Source organism: Megalops cyprinoides, chromosome 16, assembly GCF_013368585.1.
Source record: "Megalops cyprinoides isolate fMegCyp1 chromosome 16, fMegCyp1.pri, whole genome shotgun sequence".
Classification (NCBI taxonomy): Eukaryota; Metazoa; Chordata; class Actinopteri; order Elopiformes; family Megalopidae; genus Megalops; species Megalops cyprinoides.
Genome location: NC_050598.1, coordinates 17,391,523 through 17,413,282, shown reverse-complemented (window position 1 = coordinate 17,413,282; position 21,760 = coordinate 17,391,523). Strand labels below are relative to the sequence as shown.

At 37.8% G+C, this 21,760-nt stretch overlaps 1 protein-coding gene across 2 annotated transcripts in view; it reads left to right on the top strand.

Annotated features, from left to right (window-relative positions):
- The first annotated feature begins 14,205 nt into the window (after positions 1-14,205).
- The window catches only part of nlgn3a (neuroligin 3a), a 159,225-nt gene continuing 151,670 nt past the window's right edge, over positions 14,206-21,760 (top strand). For both annotated transcript variants that reach the window (XM_036547587.1, XM_036547588.1), the window contains exon 1: positions 14,206-14,484. The gene's annotated coding sequence lies outside the window, so the exon portion shown is untranslated. The remainder of the gene's footprint in view (positions 14,485-21,760) is intronic.

Here is a 21,760-nt window from a genome sequence, read left to right as displayed (position 1 = left end):
TATACTAACATCCAGCATGAGTTTTGATAACTGGTAAATGCTATGTGGAAACAGACAATATTCATTGCTTTCTACAAAGGCAATAACAACTTTCTTTGTTTCAGCAACAGGGTTCCTGTTTCATTATTTTACACTGAAAAAACACACCCTTTCCATGTAACCATAGCTCCTCAAAGACATTCCCTTGAAGTTCTCACAGTTCCTGCATTCTTCATTATGGTAGGTGAGCTACCTTCTCTGTTTTACAAACTGTCAATACTCCTCAGAATATTTGGTGAAAGGATCATTTCCTGACCTTCCTTCACACTCCCAAGCCCTATGGAATAATTCAATTGCACCTTCAATCAAATTCTCATTTCAAGAAGGGTTCTCATGATTTTTTTTTCTTGTACGAGTATAGCCAGTACTTCTAAAATGTGATATTCTTTTTTTATTCCTTATCATCAAAATCATTTTTTATATCAACAACCTGGTTAAAACTCAGCTCACCATTCAGTGTCTATAGTTTCAATGAGCTACTTTCTGCTAATATTTTCACTGTCTTTCATGGCATATGGTTAAGAGCAAATCTAAGATACAGTAGATGTCTTACTGTATATAATAGTATGGTATGGCTTCATAACAAACCATTGTAGGTTAAACGCATCTCATTGTTTTTAAACATGTCACCCTAGATGAAGTGCTCTGGAACAATGCTTTAATTAACATCACCACATAAAATAAAAGATTTTTTCATTGTGCATTCTCCTCTGTAATGCGCTTTGAAGCACTAGGTGACAATTTATTTGTTAAGAGTGCTATACATTTTGTGAAAACTCGGTTTTCATTAATTAACTCGGATTGTTCATTAAATAGATTTTCATTTAAATATGTGAGAGTTAATGACTCATGTGCTGGCATTATGTGAGGTAACAGCGATGAGCAGGCAATTTGTGTTTGTGATGTAAAGGAACCTAGTGGAATATATTGAGATGTCCTCTGCTTAAACAAATGTAGCCTCATGCTTTCTTGGTCACCATTTTGTAGAACGTAAAGACAACAGTGGAGTTGATGTACCACCAGAGGGCGCACCATAGGGTTTGGTTTGTATTCAAAACAAATTGTTTTGTAGTTACAGCTGGAATGGGAGTGCACTGGGGTAACGTCCATTTAGTGTGAATGTTTGCAGGACTGATGTTGTGAAGCGGAGAACGACAGCATTATCAAATTGCAAAAGGGTTCTTGCACAGCAAATTGTTTAAAAAATGTCTGCAATGTTGCTCAAAAAGCTTTCAGCCTGTGACTCTCATTGTGACAGCCATTATATATTGCATGAAAAGGTTATAAAATGCACTTGTAGCTAGTCTTATATATGAAAGAAAAACAAACATGAAAGGCTTGCAATTTCAGAGGCACCTTGAGGGTAAGCCCTCAACCTATTGTGCCATTCATTCCATTTAAACAGAAACCAGCTTCTCACAGACCTTCCTCCACACTTGTATTTATGTCAGATCCAGACGATTACCTAACTGGCACCAGATTATTCAGTTACAATGGTTTTAACTCATGAAGGCTGCATACCATATTAAAAATACCATATAAACATTATGATTGATTAATTAATTAATTACTGGGACTTTTCATTATCATTTCAGCTAAAATTGATTTAAAGCTTTGTAATTGAAATCCGAGTTAAACTGATTGCAAAAGTAAATGAAGTACAAAAACATTTCCGATGTAAAATGTTTACATGTTTCTGATGTCCTTGAAACATGCATTAATTTCTCTGAAGGAGTCCTTAAAGTGGAAGGGCTTCTGTAGACGTACACGCAGTGAAGATGAAAATCAGTCATCCCTGTTTAAGGAATATTTCCTATCTTTGAATAACATGAGCACAATAAACACAGGGATGCTTGTGTTTGTTTTTCCCCCTCACATACCCAATATTTTCCTATATTTTGTGTCAGTTGAATGAATTTACTCACAAATCTGGCAGGTAGCATGCGTGTAATATCGCAATGAATAATCTGCAATAGTTTCTTTAATTTAATGCTCACATTTGTCATTTACATCATGTTTAATGTATTAAGGCTGACTTCTCTGATTGAAATAATTGTCACCAAGTGGTACAAAAAGGCTATTTGAAAGCAAGAACAGTTCTTCTGCATTTCTATACATAAACAATTAAAAACTGTTGCACAGCCAAAAGATCAATGGTGTAGACAATATCAATATTCATTTGGCACATCCTTATTATTTATGACACTGCATACATAATACAATAATGTTGTGCGCTTTGAGAAATTCACTTAAGAAATTTAGAAGTCTTGGTCATAGCATACAAGAACAGAGAGGTTTTATTCTCTCCATTCTCTCACATGTAACAAATTTTAATGAGTGAACATTAATGTCATTATCGTGTATATCCCAACTCTCTGCCTGTGCTCTCACCAGTCACGTCATTCCTACCTTTATTTGGGATTTGAATTTTTCAACAGCATTTTTTTTTGCAGCATAGATTCAATTCATTTTATATCAAGAAAACAAAATCATAAAGGTCTTTGGTCTTTGTTACATAAGCACTGGTGAGGCTGTGAAGGGGGCTATTGGAGAAACTGTATCAGACTTGCACAATATCTTTGACATTCTGCTTAATTTTGTAATTTTGTAGTCGTAAGCAGCATATGAAATACATCCAGCTCTCTCTGAGCTGCTATCAGTATTTTGTTTAAGTGCAGAATTTTTTTCCATTTAACATGAGTTACAATAAAGCTTATCTTAGGTAAAGAACCAGTGCAATACAGTCTCATCATTTATTCCCCTTGTAGGTTGCTGAAACCTCAGAGTGTTGCATGAGCGCATTATTCAGATCAAGAGCAGGACCGACCAGCCCCAAGAGGAATCAGTTAGATTTTGGGGTTTTTTTTTCCTACCATGGATTGTTTTAACTTTACAATAGCATTAACTCTCTATAGCAAACTCTTGCTGTCACAATATGTACTGTTGACTCCATCGGTGATCTGCTTTTTGCTGCTTCATTTAATGTGTGCTCCAGGCACAATATGTTACAAGGGAAGGCAGCCGCGCACTAGAAACAAAAGCTTTTATGCTGCTTTAGTACCTGACTGTGAAATGTATAAATTGGGTTAACCTAGGGGGAGAAATTACAGGTGAGCAATATAAAGCCCTTCATTTTCTTCAAGGGGTTTGAGAAGAAAGAGTTCCCAATCTCTGCAGGTTTAAATTATGCATTGTTTAAAGCACAGAGCATGTGATTGTATGTTGGGGTTGACATCAGTCATATTCCACAAGCTTTGTTTTTTCTGTTTCTGCTGGTATTTTTTTGTTTGTTTTTTAAATGTGTCTGTTTGTCCCTTGGCTCCTGTGTTTTTCTCTCTTTGATGAATAAAACTCATCATCTCAGTGTTATCCCAACCCTTCTGGTGACCCTGATTAGTGTTCGTGATTCCATCTCTCTCAGTCAACAACAAATGGCGTTAAAGCGGCCTAGCTCATCAGGTAAGCCTCAAGCACCTACTTCTGAGCACCAAACATACAAACAAATGATGGTGGCGGGACTCAGGGGATTTCAGTTTCTTACAAAAATGCCCCAAAGGGCTCATGAAAGTCATACTATCACCATGCTTGTGATGGGTGGGTTGCAGCTCAAAATCATGTCAATGAATGTCTAAATTGACATTCAAAGTGTGTACTAGTTAGCTGGACTGTTATTCTAAATCCAGGTATGGTGTATATTTGTTATAGCTAGCTATCAAGCATCAATGTCAACATTGATAGCCAGATGATTGGTCACTCACTTTTTACATTACGTAAAAGGGTATTTTTCAGAGGGAAATTTAAAATATCCAGTATCCAATATCCTTTAGCCACTATGGGAAATTTTGTGAAATTTGTCCTCAGCTCCTTCATAGGCAATGAAATAGCATGTTTAAAAAACCAGAACAAATTCAGTAAAGAGAAACTAGTGTACACTACCCAGTGATAATAAATTCATCAAGTGAAAAAACTTAACACACACACTGGTTAGGGATATGCAACACTTTGCCAGGCAAATGCCTACTAGCGATGTCTCTGTGAGGGAAAAGGCTTAAAGGTCACAGTATGTGGTCACTGCTTACATATGGGTTTCTTCTCCATATTAGTGGGAATGTTATCTGAAGGCTCTTCTTTGACTGGCACTGAAATCCCTCCCCAACCGCTTAATTAGCCAGGCAGCTATGAAAAGTGCACTGAAAATAGCACCAATGTCTACATTTGTCTACAGCCACAAAGATAGTGAATGTATGATTTCAGTTTGCCACTGGTTTGTGGCTGTCAAACGAATAACTTGTAACATTAGCTGGTAATGTGAACACAGCATTAAGAGGGATATCATTAAGAGGAAAATCATGCATCAAATCTGCATTTTCTCATATATGTATCGCAGTATGTGAAGTCACAGATGGCATATGCTTAATGAAAAATACGTACAATTTGCTCAGCGAGGGCATTGAACTTCAGCTTTTCTTCGTTGGCGATCCAGGAGGTTCTCACTGTAGCCTCCCCAGCTGTAAATACACTCACATTTCAAGCTCATTTTCTACAACAAATTAAATCACAGAGAGCAATAGTGCCAGATTTCCTCCGGGCAAAATATTCCCGATAACCTTGAACACAAGCCAGCACATGCCACCCCTGCCAGTCAATCTCCCCTGTCTCTTGTCCAGGGACTGCGGCCAAAATCTCCCAGAACAGAATATACCCCTGTTCTCCTCATCATTTTGAAAAAGAAGAAAATTGTACACACACACACACACAGTAACTGCACCCACACTGCTAAGGGAACAGCACCCCCTGAATTATTTTTATTATTTCACTTCAGGCTTTTCCACTTTGCATTCAGAAGGATTGAATGAGAAAGAGGAATAAACGTAATGTTCAGCAGGTTTATTTGCACCCTCATTATCTGAAGTATGATCACTGCATTTCAACAACCTCAGTTTACATATTTACGGTTATGCCAATTCATACTTTTAGATAAAACAAACACATGTCGCCTTCAACTAAATGACAAGAACCATTCTGAAGCCCAAATAAAGAAACAACTGGGAACAGGAAGTGCAGAATACAGGGGAGCTGAAGAACTGAGCAAGAAACTGATTTAGAGTTTTGTGACTCCTTCAAAGCGCCCTCCCGGCCTACAAATTCAAGTTAACATTTTTAATGCCATTAATTGTCCCTTCCCAGCTACCCACACTTTTCCATTCCTGCCCACATGCACGTTTGAGAGGCCACACCTAAAAATCACATGTGCGGCTTTATAGTGGGTGGCAACACTCCATTTCATTCAATCCACCATTCAATAATCCAATCAAGGTGTTCTTAATTGTGTGGACAAAGAACTGCTATAAATACCAATACACAACATGTGATGAATGAGCTCAGATTGCTGCACAGGCAATCAGACACTGCTAAAAGAGATTAAGCAGCAATGAATGGGAGGAACAATAAAAAAGGGGAAGATGGAGACAGTCTTCATGTTCTTTGTGGACATAGACATGGCTTTCAGGGCTTCTGATAGCTGTGCTAAAGCCTCAAAAGAATTGAATTTATTTCAGACCAATCATAACTGTAATGACTGTCTTCTGTGGATGTTCAAAACTACAGTAGATATCAGCCTAAGTTTCTGTATGAGTATTTCTCCTGCTGAAAGAATAACTTGGGTGAGTAAATATCACTGATCTAGAGTGAAAACAGAAATAAAGGCACCCTCTTTGATGGTTCATGCAAAAAATAAATGAAATGGGGAAAAAATAAACTGGCAGGGGTTCAACTCTGCTCATTAAAAACAAGTCCAGCATCTTTTCACCAAGGGCGAGTTTACACTGGGCCTAACTGGCATGGAAACAAAGCTGGCACAGGCCCATTTATTGTGTCTCCACCATGTCATGCAAAATGCTCAGCTTTTCCAATTAGAGAGCATCTTTCCAGATGGTGTAGATCTGATATGTTCTTTTGCATTGATGAACAGTGCGGTGTGAAAAAAAAAACATTTAATGAACTGCTTGGTTTAATGACCTCAGACAGAGATCTGTTTAATTACAGATCATGTGAAGGAATTGTTCAGTAATTTCAATCGTTCAGTTCAGTAATAAAAGTAATATTTAGAGAAGTTTTACTTTAATGTGTTCGCCCGTTATTTTGCAACCACTTATACCTGGTCCCCTAATTTGCACCAGGGAATAATTTTCCAATTTGTCCATATTGTTTTCTTAACTTTTATTTCATTTTAAATTCCCTATTGAAAAAACCCTTTATGAAGGGCATGCAACAATGTTATTATAAATAGGTTTAAGCTAGACTAAAGCTGATTGTTGTTTCTTTCTGGGTTAGACCCATATGCAATGCTTCTACAGAATAAGTTTGTCATCTTCAGAGAAATGTTGTGAAAATGTGAGAGCCACATCAGTCCAAGCCTAATTGTTGTATTTAATGGCATTCACTTACATCAACCATGCCAAGAACTAGCTAAACAGAGACTATCATATCATACCATATTTTATTTTATAAATAATTTAATTAATTATATATAATACAGATGCCAAATGGACTCTTATTTTGAAGTAACTACATTACAATTAGAAAGGAGTCAACACATGTTTTTCATATTTATATCAATGCTAATTGCCAGTATGGCTCTACTAAGAAAGGCCTTCTGAAATCAAAACTTTAACATATAAGTTTCTAAAGCAACATGAGATGTAACAGATTCTGAAACAGTCAAATGGTACCTGAATTGCAAGTACATTAGTCATGGAAACAGCAAAATTATTCAGTGTGGCAAGGGTAATGGTGTCAAACATCAGGAAAGCATATGCCAAACAAGTTAAAACTGCATCAGGAAAGAGGAACAGCCATCGCAAGTTGAAGCAGGATTTCTAAAAATACAAAAGAGCAGCTCCCAAAATGACCAGAGAATTGAATCTACATCTCCGTGACCCAATCTCAAAGGCTGTACATTATGAGCTTCCCAAAGCTGATATTTATGGTATGACTGTCATTCAGACACCACTTGTAACAAAGGTTAATGCATAACAAGTCATAACCTGGTGTAATGAGCAAACTCTGGTCTGATGAGCTGTCTTTTACTCTTTTTCCTACATACATAGTGCTATAGCCATGAAATACCCAGTTTCGCTGGTTGAGTGGACAAGAATGTCCATGCCCATAGCTACATTCACTATCTTTCACTCAAACATCACGGCAGTTTTGGACTATGCCTCTTGTATATTAAGGCAAGCATAGAATCCTCTCCATCCAAACCGCTGTATGTCTCACAACAATCTTCTTGCTTAGATGCTGCACCTTAAAACAAAAGTAAATAGTCTCTCTAATTGTAATTTGGAAGATATTAAAATGTCAATCATCCTTGACTGAAAATCCAATTACTTCACAACCCCAGTGAATTATGTCCCGATTACTAAGGCGTTCCAGGTTACATTATTAAGCATATGGCTTTTCTTATTAACTGCAACCTAATTTATCTGAGGCATTCTTTATCTTATGGTGGGGTGAGAGTTACGGTTTATGTCTAAGAATGTTATCGTTCAATGAATGAGAAAATGAGATGTACATCAAGTTACCTTTTGCACGGTAATAATTATGAGTACCTTGGCCATTAAAAAAATGAACAAAATCTGCAAATTTGTCCATCAGCAGTTATGGGTAAAACAGCATAACATGTACCAAAAGACTGTTAAAATCCATCTACAATATAGTGAATATGAATGAATTTTAATCCTTATGGAAAGGGACTGACTTTAGTTTATGACAGTAGTTTTCAAAACAGATGCAAAGGCATAGGGGTGTGACAATTATCAATGCATTAATACAAAAACTACAATCCTGCTATATTGGTGTTGCATATGAGAATGTATACATACTGTTGATATTTTATATTTCTTCAAGCTAATGCAACAATTTGGATGAAATTAGAATGCCTGCAGCACTTTGAACATTGAGTGTTATTTAAATGCCATATAATGAAGTAATTCTTACATACTCAGCATTTCTTTAATAAAAGCACAGAATAATTTTAAGGTTATGTTGAATCATACTGTATTGAAATGTGCCATTATTGAAGCAAATTGTACCATTGCTTATTACTGCATTGCATATATGTTAAACCAGAGGTTTGCCCCTCTTCAGACACAGTGTTTTCTAATAGGAACATACTGTCCTCTTTCCGATTGTGAATAAATGTTTTCTTTTAAAAAAATAAATTAATAAAAAATTGTCCTTCCTCTTGCTCCCTGTGTATATGCTCAGATTTCCTTGAGGAAACTAACAGCGGTCTTTTTGGAGGAGGCGCTCCGTGTTTTCTCCCCCTCCACCTGTGAAGCCCTGCTCGCTGACATTGGCGGGTGCAGCCTGGGATCCCATCTGCTGCCGGCACTGACAGGAGGAAACCTGCTAATTAGCTCTGTCTGTAAAGGGGCCTGGCTGTGTCAAATGCATAGCCCTCATTAAACACATTCGGAGAAAATGGGAGAGGAAAAAAAAACACAAGGGGATATCATGCTCTAATTCTGTTTTGTATTAGAGGTGGGGTGGGGGATTCTTTACGTTAGTAAAGAGTTAGCATGCTTCCACAGAGTGTATTGGAACAGTTGTATGTAAAACATTCAGATATGACATATTACACATTTCTGGGGCAATGATCTACTCCATCTGCTCCCAGTCGTTAGAGTCTCAGTCTAGCCTGTTTGAGAAATAATGTCCCTTTCAAACATGAGCATTGCGAAAGGGAGGGGTAAGGATGCATTGAACTGGATTCGTTGAATCCCATAAGAAAAAAAAGCTCAGGTAAAATGCAAATATGAAGAGCTGCATAACAAGGACAGAGTGTGGATTGACATGTCCAACAGCCCTCCCCAGCCCCACAAGTGTCCAGTGAAAAGAGGACAGCGTACTTTCCTGTTAAAAGCTGACACAATTTTGTAGAGATATTTAAGGTAATGACCAAGCTAAAACTGGAGGTCAAAAAGGACAACACAGAACTGAACAACACCCTTCCAAAAATACAGTGGCTCACCAAACCCCCAAAGTCCTTAATTCACAAAAGCAGGCCTATTCCTATAATTGGTCAGAAAGGAATAGGAATGGCAAGGACAGAAACTGCATTCCACAGTGCGAGCATATGCCATTTGGCGAGGATACACTTTGACTTCCATGTTGCTAAATAATAAACAAACTGCTGCACTCTCTTCGGGGGAAACACACAAACTGAAAAGGACCACTTAGTAGCTTAAAGCTTCCACATGGCAAAGTGACAGTCTAGACTCCCTCGGGACAAAGTGGCTTAGAGTTCTACGGTGCACATGAGACACACAGGGGGCGCCAGGGCATTTTCGCTGAATGATTTAATTTGTGTTTTATCCCGGGCACCGCGTACCATCCATTCACATCAGGCTGCCATCCGTCGCTGCCGTCTCTGGCATCTTGATGCGGAGACAGCGCTGCCTGCCTTCACCACCCTGCAGGGGTGACAGGGAGGGACGTCCAGCCAATCAGACAGCAATAGGAATGCTGGAACAGTGACGCCTGCCTATCTGTGGGAGCCGACTATGTGATTAGCATTCTGCTAAACTCCCCATGGATTTCCAAACAATAAATATGTAAATCCAAACATAGCAGCAGGGCTTTTTTGCCTATTGCCATCATCTATAGTGTGTCAAGTATCACTTCAGCATAAATAGAGTGATAGCGAACGGATTGGCTGGCCTTTTGCTGACAGTGTCATGTAATTTAAATCATTGCATTATCTATAATTGCAATGGACAATCTTTTTCTCATCAATATTGCAGTTATTGTTGTCATTCTGTGTAGTGTTACAGGCAAAGCCGTTCAAGCCTCAGATGTACAGTATTGACTGCTAGGTAGATGGATAATGCTCTTCACACTAAAAAGGGTTTTAAAGAAAAGGATCTGAAGTATAATGCAAAAAAATGTTTATTCTTGAAGTATATGATTTAAGCTTCAAGGGACTGGTAGAAATTTTACATACACAGAGAAAGCATTAAAAGCCCTGCACTACAGCTCCTTCAGAAATTGAACTCCCTCACTGCCTCACGCATTTCATACTGCGGGTAACCTCTTGATATCAAGTGCATAACCAATGAACCAATTAATGCCACCTGTTCTTAATGATAGGAAATAAACAATTACAATTTTACTTAAGGGGTATCTGATCATTTGCAAAATTATATTATGTTTTGAACTAGTCAGGAAAAACTGGTGAGAATACACATATGCAAATATAAAAGTACAAGTCTTTGCACTCATTAGGGCTAAACAAAAATCCCCAACATACTACTTTTATCCAAAGACGTCATCATAAATGTTTCTTTCCAAAATTCATGTACTATAGATAGCCATCTTGCTTCCACTTCTAGAACATTATCTGTAATGTGTCTTGTGATTGAAAAGGTTTTTTCTCCATCAGATTCACATTTCAAAGCCAACTCCTTCTGTTTTTCGGGTTACCTTAACCATATATGTGCCTCACGCAGCATATTTTCCTCTGGAAATGTGGAACTTCTTAATGTCAAGGATTTTCTCTTAAAAGCCTTCAACGACTTGACACATCACATAATCTGAATCTGTCAATATATGACACTGGGTGACAATTTTTTTTTCACATGGATGTTCTTGTGGAAATGGCACCATTTCTGAAAGCTCAAAATGTTAACCAAACCTTTCCTCCAGTGTTACTGTAGTTCACATCACTGATTGGAATAGATTGCATTTAAACAGTTGTTCATTACATCAATAGTTAAAGAATCGTAACCCATTAAATGAATGCCTTGAAAATATCCTTCAATAGGAATGCAGATGTAGGTTGTTCGATAATGGTCATAAATAATCAATATTTCAAGAGCACCCAGTTCTGTTCTATGCAAAATTTCAATAGTTTGCCTTACAGTTACAATTTAACATTAAATTGGCTGGAGAAATCAAACTTCAGGTTTCTGAATACATTGACTTTTTTTAAAATACACAGGCAGATCTATAACAGTTTGGTACTTCCAAACAAACACTTTCTCTTGGATTGTATTTTCTCGTGTTACTAATCTATGAGCAACTCTTTAGGCTGTACCATTTGTGCTTGTTGGTTTACTTCAGTTTGGGTAACAGTAATGCCATTCAAGCACAGATTAACCTGAACTGTAATGTCCTCTACCCTTAGCTTTCAGACAAATATTTACACAGTACTTTATATACTTACATATGATCACACAGTATGTTCAATGGTCAATGCAATAAATCTAAAATGCTGTATTTGGATAAAACAAAAGAAAAAAAAACTTTATTGGCTCAAGACAAAACGCATTGCTGTAAGATCAGATCTGGGTCTAAGGTTATATTTGCTTGTGTTGTACTCTGCCTCACTTGTAAGTCACTTTAGATACAAGTGTCTGCCAAATGAATAAATGTACATACAAACACTTGCAGCTGCATTTGAATCCTTGAGTTGTATCATGTCTGACCTCTTTAAAATGCACAATAGCAAACTGCTGTTTGATCTCAATATGGTCCACATGATGGAGTCACACTATTGTATAAACACAAGGGACAAATCCCATAGTTTTTTCACAAACCCCAGCAAAAATGTCTGTTTTTCACACTCGTTCCTTTCTAATTCCTCTTCTGACAATGTACAGAGATTATTAGATGAATGCATCCATGTAACATAAAAAATGTGGATATTTACAACACCAACTCTAAACTCATGTTAACAAATAAAAAGCCAGAACAAAGTCAAAGCTACTGTAATTTAAGTATACTTGCTAGCCAGCTACTGTATGTCACTAAACCTATTTTTGGAATTATGTTTCACATAGAACATTCAGTGAAATTGTATTCCATACTGCTAACTACACTCTTTTAACAAATGGGCATGTAGCTAGCACGTGAACCACTTAGTGCTGTAGCCAGAGTTCTCATCTTACATATCTCTCTAGATTAAAAAATGGCTAACTAACTAATAAAGCAGGTACTGTAACAGTTCTCACTGGTGTGGCAGAACAGAAATGAAGCTTATAGCTTGTGAGTCCTGAGAAAAGCGGGGAAACAGATAGCAGAGTGCTTTCTGCGATGACGTCACTCCCTGAGACTTAGTTGGCTAGCATTGTTGCCTATTAGATTGGGTTGTGTGAAGGGTTGTCTTACTCACTGAGCTGCAACTTTTTCATGTTCATTATATTGGTGCTGTACCTGGCTTAACTATTTTAAGCACAGCTTGATGGCCAGAAGTTGCTGCAGAAAGGGAGGATGTCAAAGGGGAGGTGAGACATGTAACATTGCACAACTAATCACTAGTATCATTACCAGTTAAGCTAAAGGCAATTTGCCCCAGCTCATTCATTTCTACACTGCTATACTGGCTGTAGCTTTAATACTATGACTAGCAGGACCTGGGGAGCCAACTAGCTATTGCTAGCTAGCAAATTAATGACAAGTTAAATATTTACTTTTATACCCCCTTGCATCTAAGACACGTTTAGGGACAAAGCAGTGCCAGGGAGCCATTTGGGACCACATTCTGTTAATCAAAAGATGACCTCAGCAACATTTTCATTTCAATATGTCAACCAAGTGAATAAGGTCCATTTACCTTTGGTGTAAAAATAATCATATAATCATATATTGGGGCGGCAGTGTAGCATAGTGGTTAAGGAGCAGGACTCGTAACCGAAAGTTTGCTGGTTCAATCCCCGCTGGGACACTGCTGCTGTACCCTTGGGCAAGGTACTTAACCCACAGTTGCCTCAGTAAATATCCAGCTGTATAAATGGATAACATTGTAAAAAAAACAACTGTAACCTATGTAAGTTGCTTTGGATAAAAGCGTCTGCCAAATGAATAAATGTAAATATATTGAACAATAGTGAGGAATGACTAAACCTGATGCAAGTTATATCAAACTGATACCACAGGCATTCAATATTGTGACGCATGATGACTCTATTTGCATCAAAAATCATGAACAGGTCATAAAGTGGGAAATTTGAAGAATTACTTTCCTTGCAGAGATACAAGCTGAAAATACAACAAAAGTATATTAATTCAGAAACAAATTGAATGTTAAATTAAATCCCTGTAAACCCTGAATAAATCAGTTCAGGCACTAGGGTAAGGGGAAACATAAAATGTTTGTTTCACAGCAATTTAGTGTTTCTAATAAACCTTTTTCATATTTGAAATCCAATTTCACAGGAATGTGAGTGGTGAAATGCAAATAATGGTGTGAATCATGCCTTTGAAACTATTGAGAGTGCATTAATGTATTAATTGAACGTCCATTTTTATCTGATTCAAACTACTTCCATAATGCATGGTGAGGGGATAATTCACCTGTTACAACACAAAGGAAGAAGATACTCTGGAGCAAAATTCTTACCAATTACCATCGACAAAAAGGCATATGTAGCCTCCTCGAATCGTTGATGAGACCACATTTTAGTTATGATATATTTATCTGGAGTCTGACTGACGTATTAAGTATTTTCTTAAATGTCAAGATGAGGTCTACAAAGTAACATAACAAGCATGACAACTGCAGCAGTAAAAAAAAAAAAAAAAAAAAAAAAAAAAAGTTTTCCTTTGATCTCCTCCGTATTTCAAAACTCAGTTACTGGCTCGACATTTTGTTTAATGATCATTGCTAAAATGTGGTGTTAAGCAGACCTAGGTCTATTGCGATAGGTTAACGTGGATAATCATGCAATAAATAACAAAAGCCACAGTGCATATTTTAATTGACAGATGGTGACTGATCTGGAAATCAGTACCATTAACAATGTGAGGTTTCATAAATCACGCTACTGACATTGAGCATCCTCACAACTGGCCAGACCGCAGTCTGAGAATCACTGATGTCATCAAAGCATCACTGCAGGCACTTTCATATTTTTAGCCAAACTTATTGATTTATTTTACAGTTGCAAAATGCTGAGTGGCTAATAAAATGGGATTCTCAGTGATTCCTCAATTATTTGCGATAAAGGCAGAAAACCAACATTTCTCTTTAAAACCGTCAGCAGCCAAGATCCTCGCTGAAGTTCTTCAATAGTCAAGAGACAGCATGTATAATGGCGTGTACTCTTGGTTGCCTAGGAACGCGCGTGTCCATCGGCGCTCCCGACAGCAGCGACGTGTCTGCGCTGCGCGTACTCGTGAAGAGACCTCACGAATGGGCAAGATACGAGCATCAAAACGGATGATAGTATTCGCGGATAAAAACGGAGGAAAAACGTGAAAATGTGGATGGGGTGAGAGTAAAAAAGGATATCTTCGTAGAACAACATCAAAAGAAAAAGCAGCTCAAATAGTGAAAGGAAATCTAATGAAAAACAATATTTGCCGATATAGAATTAATAAAACAATAACGTGGTTTGAAAGAAACAGACCAGGAATGGGGGATTTGACACTTCGCCAAGGCAGGTAAGTGTCTTGTCTGTGCTGTGTTTCAGATGACATAACAGTTAAAAAAATCTGGTTCGAAATATTCATTTGAAATTAGATTACGTACAGTGTGAGTTGACAAAAATAAATAGCATAATAATAATAATAATAATAATATTAATAATAATAGCTTCGTTTTTATTTTGGTTTATTTATTTATTTATATGCGACGATTATATTTTATTTTCCTACAATTCTTGAATAAGCATGATTTGACATGTATAACCAGTGGATTGCTTATAATTGATATAACTATCATATGTGCAACGTGGGGTTTAGTTTTATTTCAGTCCATTTAAAGCAGCACCGAATATGTGAGGAGTTAAAGATGCATCTCTGATCTTCAAAGTTAGCTACATAATATCGCTGCGCGATGTCTATCCGTCTCCTTGTGTCGGTAGCACTAGACTTGCACTTCCTACCCATAGAAAAACGGTTGATGGCTTTCCTCTTACGAATCTTGAAACGGATCTCTTCTAAGTTGTGACTGGGTCGCATATTCCGAATGCATGCCAACAAAAGCATGCCAAAGGGAAGCGTTGCAGTGATTAGCTGTTTTGTACCCGCCTGAAGCTTTTAGCCACAATATTTTTAGATGGTATCCGCAACAGTCGCAAAATCGTGCGGAAAGTGAGCGGCTCCTTAACAATGCCAGTAGTCAAACCTGTGGAGACTAGTTTGCCCTTGACCGGAGCAAGCTTTACATGAATTCATGTCTCGGTTTGCAGTATACTGTAGCTACAGGCTGACGGCTCTGCAAAGCCTGCCACCAAGTTAATCAAAGCCTGCTACTTTCCTTGCAAGTAAAGCTGTGCAGCCTTAATGATAGAGATGCCTCAGTGCTTCTCCAATAATAATGAAATAATTTCATAATTCATGATCAAAACAGTAACAATAATACAATCGCACTGCGAATACACATTAAATTATTGCAAGCGTAATCGTCTCCATCTTTATCATTTGGAGCCAATCTTGAAATATAGGATCAAGACCGCATCCCTTTTCTTCCTTTTTTTCTTTCCTGGTACGGATACTTCATGGCAAACACTGCATTGCTAAAATCTTGACAAGAATAATTAAAATTATAGTCATGTCTCTGCTCTGTCGATATCTTTCCGCTTGAAACGCCGAAATTGCCACCAAAACCCGTCATGTTATCGCGATCTCGATGTACCCGAACACTTGTTGTAAATGGCACTTTTGTATGAAGGTAAATGTGAACAGGTCGGTATAGGCAATGTCGTAAGGTTGTCAATGAAATATAGTGATTGAATGAACGAAACAGCCGGCTATATACATTGAAAAAGCTTCAAATTTATCGCCTATTTAGAGCACGGCACTTATGTTTCCATCATTCCTATTCCAAAATTTCTAGAAGTCGGCGCTGTCCCGGGATCCAAGTGGTTACATTGTCATTTAGAGGGAGGGGGTGGGAGAATTAAAAGAAAGAACTGAATTGCAAAGGGAAGAGGAGAGAAAAAATGTCAGCCTCGGAGTTGTCATGGTGATTTAGTGAATACGCAATTGTGCCTGTTGAGCTTGAACATTAAAGGGAAATTCTTCACATCACCATCAATGAGGATCCTATACCTTTTACCACATAAGGCGTTTTTCGGATCGAAGGACCTTTATGTAACCGACAGAAAATAACCACAGAGTAATTATGACATTCTGAACCGAACGATAATGGCCCTGGAAGTTTGGTATAAACAGTGCGTTTCCTCCCTTTCAAATCGCTCATTGAAAGAGCTGACATTCATACCACATTGCCCAGTGATTCCAATGTGGAGACGTCTGTATTTTTAATGAAGTGTGCTCATTTAGCATTTTGTGAAGGATTTTCCACGGTTTTGCGCGGAGGTTTTTTTTGTCTTTATTCGTATTCGTGTCTCGTATACTGGTCTGGTGGAGGGCCCCTGTTGCTCCAAATCCGATTCAGTTTACTCGGGGAATATACCAAGCACCACTTTGTGGTCTTTTGCAACTAGTCCGCCACATATGAGGAACTTATTTTCCTATTCAAAAATAGCCTTCCTTGTGATGTGCCTTCAATCGTGTTGTGCCTCTGTCGTGTAGCCTACAATTCTGATTGAAGGGCAAACAATGACGGTGAATACAAGATAGTTATTGTTGTATGACTTGCTTTATCTACTGCATAGAACAGCTCAGACATTTTGTTTGACTGTGAAATGTATTATCGTCTATGATGAGGGTCATTTAGTTCTTGATTCAGCTTTTGCTTTTGGATGGGAAGGTTTTGCTTGTGCAGTGTTGCCTACGACAAGCATGTAGTACTTTATGGAGTACGTATATTCAGTATATTTAAACATTGATAGTGTGGCAGATCGGCATGTTTTTTGTTAAGCATTTTTACAAAATCGTTTTCAAAAACCAAAATAGTTTACCAAAAGTGTACCATAAATATACTCTTTTGCTATATTTTAGCATAAATATACTGTTATGAGGATGTGGATCAAAAACATGGTCCTTCACCAAGACTCATTTTTAGATTACTGAAAGCATGATGCTGTTGACACAAAAAACAGATCCCTAATACTTACTCCAAAGTCAAGCTACTGAGGCTACTGTTCCCGAAAGCTCTCACTTTGAAGCTTGCTCACCGTAGGTGGACACCTGTAATGAAACATGAATTGCTTATCAGAGAAATTACAGATGGTGTAGCTTCATAACTGTTCATTGTCGCACGGTTATGGATGTTCTGATGGTGGGAGACAGCTCATTCCACCCCCGTGGGGCCCATTGAAGAAAAAGGGAACATTTTGGATAGGTGGCCACAGAAGGGAAGTCCACCTGAATACAGTTTGTGCAGGCATGTAAAGACTAGTAATGGATTCAAGGCCCTACATGTGATGCAAGCTGTAATTGAAAGCCAGTGAAGGGAGACAAGAAGAGGCAAGACATGAGCTTTGGGAGGCTGAAGACCAGCATAGGCAGTTAAAGTGAAATGGTTTGGTAGCACAGGTACAGTTAGAGTGGTCTGATGTCTCAGTTAGTGAGGCTGGCTAACAGAGAATTGCAGTAGTCTAGGCAGGATAGTAATGTACAAGTTCTGTACTGTACAGATTTTCACACATACATGCACACGTAGGACTGTTGGTGAAACATTAGTGTGAATGTGTTTAAGTGCATACTCTTGCAGAGGCCCAGATGATAGGCTACAATTTGCTGTAAGGATAAACTGACAGTGACTAAATTTTACTATCATAATAAATGCACAATTTTGTAGCAAGGAAAGCATTTAGTTTGAGAACTCATGTGATAGTCCAGTTTAGATTGAGGATTTTTTAATCTCGGTGATATCAAACTCCAACAAGTATGTGTGAGATTAGGATCCAAAGAGCATTTTTATTCTTGACATTGATGCCGCTTACTTAGCATGGAAGTGGCTTTAGTATGTAAAACCAGGCAAGAGTGGTGCTGCAGTAGCAGTGATGTGCCAACAAGCTGATCTCTCTGGAATTTGTGATCTAAGTGCTGTATGGCAGGATGTAATGCATGGAAATGGCTTGACTTGGCTCTGAGAAGACAGGGAATCAATTGTCAAGACCCTTCTTGTGTTAAGCCTGCTGTACATAAGCCTTTCCTGTGCTGGATTTTAAATAGCCAAATAACTTGACTTATTACTGACCACTTAAAATCTGTGTCATTGTTGGAAAGAGATTTAAAAGGAGAAACCTTTTCAAAAGTGTGTGTTTGAAATGACATGACATACAATATCACATGCTGTACCTTCATTAAACCATTTTATACAGCCCTAGGGTTGCCAGGTCTCTCTGATAGCACTCTGGAGCCTGGAACTTTGATTCAAAGGCCTTACAGGGAAGGGTTTTTGAAGTATGCATCTCTTTGTCATTTTGAAGCATATTGGGTATAGTGCTCAAGTTAATATCATGGCAGATTATCACCAGCCAATATGCAAAATCTCAGCTAGCGCAGTTGTCAGTGTTGATGACAGGTGTATTAAAATTGGCAATGGATTTTTTTTTGAAAAGTATTGCTTAGTCATGTAAGAATGTTTCCACTTCAGCACTTTCATAAGATATCTCTCTAACTTAAAAAAGCCCTATCCCTTCTTAGAAGCATCAAATGAACATGTATGCATGTGTGTGTGCATATTTTAGCCCTTTAGTCTTTAGCCTTGTTCCTCATTCTTAAGAGCTTTTCTTACTGCAACACAGCATTTGCCTCCTGATTGATTTATACGAGTGACCCTGAGGCTTCTCCCTGGTCTGCTGTCAATTTAAGGCTTGTCCTCTGCCTGTTCCTTCAGGATATCATATTCAAGCATTGTTTTTCCTTTCTTAGACCTCTTTTTGGGTCTTCCAGTCCCGGTTTGTCTGTCACAGATGAAGTTTATCTGTATTTGTTTATTATCCGTTGGAAATGCACCTTGAAAATCCGGGGGAAAAATTCAGGCCACTCAGTGTTTTTCCTTCTTCATGCAGTAACACAATTATATAGCAATTTTCATATCCATGTAAGAAGATAGAGCTAACTTAAACACTGATGTATTATAACACAGCAGTGTATATTGTATCTTCTGGGCACATTCTTCCATTGATTTTTTTATGTGATACATTATTCTTGATGTCTTTATGCTGCTATGGCAAAATGCATGGATTCAATTTCACAGTTTTGGTATTCAGTTAAATGAGTTTGTGATGTCTTAATAGTAGGCTTACTGGCCAGGCGCACATGATCACAAAGAGTCTGGTGACCCGTGCAAGATTCTCTCTTGATCTAAAGGTCAAACCTACACACCAAAGGTCAGTGTGTAAGAACACAGACTGTTTGGAATTCAAATGCCATGCAGCACATTGTACTGGAGGTGTCCACATGGCGAGGTCAGATCTGCTTGTTTGCCTGTTCCAGCTTGCCACCTCTGTTGACCCCTGCAACTGAACAATAGGACTATAAAAAATATGTTGTTTTTTTCCTCTGGGCTTTTTGAAGATGGTGTTTCATCTCATGCATTGATTTTCTGAGTGATCTTTAGCTAATGAGATTGGATGTGATTTATTGACTGTTTGTGGGATGTAGTTCACCAAAGCAAGGATGTTGCTTTGAGGATATTAAATTACTCCCGTTTCCCCAGAAAACATTGAGAAAACAGTAAAGGTATTCACAGATATCTTAATTAGTTTTAATTACATTTCTAACTGCCAGTTTAAATATGATAAATGGGATTTTCTATTGATGGAAGGCTGTATGAGACGACTGCATTGCTTACTATTCCAAGAACATATATTGCTTTTTATCAGATTACCGCCATGAAAAATTACAGTTCCTTACTTTTTGAATCAATCACTGTGAATATTAGTTTTTCCAAATTTAGATTAACAAGATTAATAAAACTGTAATCTGCCCAGGATGTCACAAGCATATAGTATTAGAGAATGGCATTTCCAGCATGGATGCCAGTTTGATTTGTTCTGATCCTATGAGAGAGGACAGTTAGGAATTGGAAAAAATCTTGAACATCAAACATGGTTGTTTCACAGAGTGTTGCCTATTTTTATCCTCTCTCTCTTTCTTTTGTCCTCGAGTCCTCTGACATGTAAATGGTATGGGCTGTACTTCTGTATTTAGGAGTAACACAGTATTTGAACTTTCTTGAGGAAGCAACCATCTGCAGGACTATCAACATGTCAAAGCTTAACACTGTATGCTTTGCTGTATTTATCTCAAATGAAATATTGACTTAGCAACTGAAATTACTGTTTTGAAAACTTTGTTAATATTGATGATGCACACATCCATACATAAATAAAAAATATAAACTATAAATCTATTTATTTATTTTTATTTATACTTATACATATATTTATTTATACACATAATATTGTGTGTATGTACATATACATATATACAGATAGATAGGCAAAAAAAAAAAACAATGCCATGACAGATTCAAAACTATCTGCTGATAGAACCCTATAATTTCAAGCTCTGGATTTTCATGAATAATAGACCTTTGCTTTTCCAGGCTGGTTGGATTTTAGCCCATAGATGTAGTCACACAGGTGCAGCCAGCATTGGTGTGTATGATTTGGCCATTTTAAACTTAGCAGCCTAATGCAGGGCAAAAATGTTAAGCTGCTGTTTATTTTCTGCTTCTTGACATTGCCCTGGCTGGGCTCCTAAGATTCTCCATCACTTAGAAAGGTCAGCTTGCCCAAAGCCTGATTTAACATGTATATGACAGGATATATGCCTAGCACCGCTTACACCACAGAGCTACAGCTGTTAAGCGATGAAAAAGAAAGTAACAATAGAGAAAAAGGTGTGTCTACTCCATAGCATTCTTTCAGGGTGTTAGATGTCACAAGAAACCAACAGTGACGGAATCCAGATTTCCCCTGACAGCGTTTCCCTGACCTTGTCTGAAAAGATCTCTTATACTCACGTAAACCACCCCTAAGCCTCACTCTTCCCAAAGGACAAGGCTGCCATTATGATCATGGTTGTAAAGGCAAGGTAGCGGGATTTATGATCTGTACGACAGCTACACATCCCAGCATTCCCAACTTCACCCCGTATCATCGACTACAAAGGATGTGGCTGTCATTTCATCGTCTTCAGTCAATGTGGTTCTTCAGCTTGAAATTTTAACCACGCGAATGAGGGGATTTGAAGATGACACATCAACAAGGAAAAGGGTCTGTTTGCTGGGGTAAAAATGTAGTAATTGAACAGGGAGCAAAAAGCTATCAAACAGGGAACTGATTTTAAAGAAACTGCAATTGAACCATTTGTAGTTATGACATCTTCATGAGAGGTCCTGTGATGTAGAGTGGTGATTGCAAAGGAGAAGATTGCAATTTTCAATAATCACTTTTCCATATGTCTGGGTATATTCAGGCAGAGTGCAAAATCATTGAATGAATGCAATCTTTAAGTTGTTACCACTTAAAATGTAAATTATCTCAACTCCTCTGGATCTTAAATTGGTTTTTTTGAATAGTGGCGCAAAGTTGCTCTGAAGGCTGACAAGGCAAAAAAGTCTAATCTTTTAAAACCCAAGTCAAATTGGTGTGTATCAAGAGATCCAATGAAAGCATAAATATAATCCCATTGTCCAGTGTGCACCAATGGATACTAGAGTAAAAACATGTAGAGCATATATTCTAAAGATACTGTTTTACATATGGAAAAGGAAAAAAAATGCACATGTTCTGAAAACACATTTTTGAATTGTTAACTGATTGACAAATTACTGAGGTATAAGGAAAAC